Source organism: Microtus ochrogaster (assembly GCF_000317375.1).
Source record: "Microtus ochrogaster isolate Prairie Vole_2 chromosome 14 unlocalized genomic scaffold, MicOch1.0 chr14_random_1, whole genome shotgun sequence".
NCBI lineage: Eukaryota > Metazoa > Chordata > Mammalia > Rodentia > Cricetidae > Microtus > Microtus ochrogaster.
The window spans coordinates 18,721,239-18,724,239 of record NW_004949096.1 but is presented as its reverse complement, the minus strand read 5'-3'; positions in this window follow the sequence as shown (position 1 = coordinate 18,724,239).

Sequence of the window (3,001 nt, the reverse complement as noted above, 5' to 3'; positions counted from 1 at the left end):
CCATCCATCCATCCATCCATCCATCCATCCATCCATCCATCCACCCACCCATCCACCCATCCACCCAGCCAGCCAGCCGTAGTGAAGAGAACTGAACCGAGTTTGTCAGGCAAGTGCTCTAACACTAAGCTGTATCCATAACTCAGTCATTTGCTTTTAGAATTATCTTTTCATAGACAATGAGAGCAAAAGTAAAGCCAATCATAGCAATGGTGGTGGCGGCTCTCAGTGTGTAGAAGAGATGATAGCTTTGAGAGTGCTGACTCCACTTTACCCGTGGAGGCAGGGTCGTGGGGCGGGACACTGAGTGGCAGGAAGGAGACAGCTGTGTGCTTTTAAAACAGTGTTCAGGAAACAGAAGAAGAGGGAAAGGGCAAGCTGAAGGACTCTGCTGTCGCCCAGGCCCAGCTAGAAAGCTGGAGGGCAGGATGGGGATGAATGTAGAGAAGAAACGGGCTGATCAAGGGAGCAGGGCTAGGCTGGATGAGGCCAAGGAGCTGGGTTAGATTGGGCTGATGGGAAGTTTTAGGGAGTCTGAGAAGGAGCCTGGCTTGATCCAGCTGATGTATAAGAAAGACCTCATACTCCTAACAGAAGGGGCAGAGTTTAGCATCAAGTTCAGGCCCCCATTGCTTATCTGTGGGAAGCAAGCAAAGAAACTGCCGCTGACATTAGGTTAGGGACAAGAAACACTGTCCAGCATGTCTGAAGGGCCCGGAGAGGTTCTGGTGAGGTCTAGAGTGGAGGGGACATGTGGTGTGCAGTGTCAGGTGACTCCAGCTCCAGGGCCCTGTTCTATGCATGGCTCTTGGCCTGACTGCTTGAAGGCTCAGACACTTCGAGTGTTCACCTGTGCTAACCTGTGGAGTTATGTCATTTGTCTTGTGTGTGTGCTGTTTAGACAACACAGCTGCCTCGGCCTGGGAATCAGCTTCAGGAAACTGGGAGAGGGAATGGAGACGTGGAAACCTTCCATTTGTGCTGCAGAACAAAACGCCAGACGAAGGCTGTGTAGCTTCTAAGCATAAGTTTATTTCCAGAGCTGCACCTCCAAGATAGGAACCCAGTTAATTCAAATGTCTGTTTTCTGGCTCATAGACAGTTTATTTATTTATTTATTTATTTATTTGTTTGTTTGTTTGTTTGTTTACTGTGCCTGTAAGGGGCAAAGGATTCCTCTCAAAACTCCCATAAAGGCACAAACCCCACCCATAAGGTCTCATCCTGTCACTAGTATGACCTTATCCCTTCCTGGTCACCTCTTAATACCATCCTGAAGATTCAGTATACAAGCTTTTGCAGAGGACTATGTTTCTTGAGGTAGGGTCTCATTAGCCGAGGCTGGCCTAAAACTTGCTATGAGCAGAAGATGTGCTCCTGAGCCTCTGCCTCTACCTCTCAGGTTCTGGGATTCTGGATGTGGGGCACGGCGATGGACTCAATATATGTGTTTTAATGGGTAGTAGGACGAGATCCAAAGGTTTAGAGCACAGCCAGTGCTTTTCCTCCACTCTTGTTTTATTAGGAGCTCTGGAGTCCCTATGGCTCCTTCGATAGCTTGTGGTGAAAGGTGTGGAAGTTGTCTTCATGCCTTCTTCCTGGAATCTTGAGGCTTGGAACTCGTCTATGCCCCAGGACACAGCCCAGTGCTCGGATCTGATGTGTATATGCTCTGATTTGTGTGTAGATGATGGTTCACAGTGCCTGGAACGAGAGACTTAGGGGACCCTTCTCCAACCACATCTCCTGTTCTTATCTGGCCTTCACCTTCTGCATCTGTAAACGGAGTTCTTGATTTTGCACACACTTCTAGTCACGGCCAACTCTGACTGGGCAGAGGCTTGGCAGCACTAGCTTTAAGAAACTCAATCAGGAGCCAGGTGGTGGGGGTGCATGCTTTTAATCCCAGCACTGAGGAGGCAGAGACAGGAGGATTCCTGTGGCTCACTGGCCAGACAATCTAGCCTAACTGATTGAACCTCAAGCCTGTGAGAGATAGTAGGGGGATGGTACCTGAGGTTGTCCTCTGCCTCCATGTGCACGTACACACATGTGCATGTAGACACGCAAACATACACTTGTGTGCATGCACATACCCACACGCATAAAAAAGAAAAACACAACACAACAAAGCAAAACCTAAGAAGCTGGGAAGGGTTCCCAACATGGACTGCATCATGGGAGGCCAGGGAGGCCAGAGCAGGCTATGCTTTGCCTGCACTTGGGTTACACAGTTTCAGAGGGTTGAGGTCCCTTAAAAAACATTGGAAAATGTATTTATGTGTAGGGTATTTGGTCTGCATGTGTGTCTGTGTAACATGTGCATGCCTGGTGCTCATGGGGGCCAGAAGAAGTCAAATTCCCTGCGACTAGTTACAGACAGTTGTGAATCACCATGTGAGTCCTGGGGATCTAACCCAGGTCCTCAGAAAGAACAGCAAGTGCTTTTAACTATTGAACCATTTCTCCAGCTGGTGGGGTTCTTGATGCTGTCTTAAAGTGGGCCAGCCGGGCAGTGGTGGCTCACGCCTTTAATCCTGGCACTCGGGAGGCAGAGACAGGCGGATCTCTGTGAGTTCGAAGCCAGCCTGATCTACAAGAGCTAGTTCCAGGTCAGGCTCCAGGGCTAAAAAAAAAAAAAACCAACTGTCCTGTCCATTAAATTGATAAAAAGAGAAAAAGTAATCAGAACAAAAGGAAGCACATACACACACAGAGAGACACACACAAAATGATGTGGGATGTCCTTTTGTTATGTGTTGCTTTTATTGATTAATGAATTAAGCTGTTTGGGTCAGTGGCTTAGAAGAGGAAAGCCAGGTGGGAAATCAGAAGAGAGAGAGAGAGAGAGAGAGAGAGAGAGAGAGAGAGAGAGAGAGAGAGAGAAGGCAAAGTTAGAGAGATGCTATGTAGCTGCCAAAGGAGATAGATGCTGGACAGACACTTACCTTAGGTAGGCCACAGCCTTGTGGCAATACATAGATTAATAGAAATGGGTTAA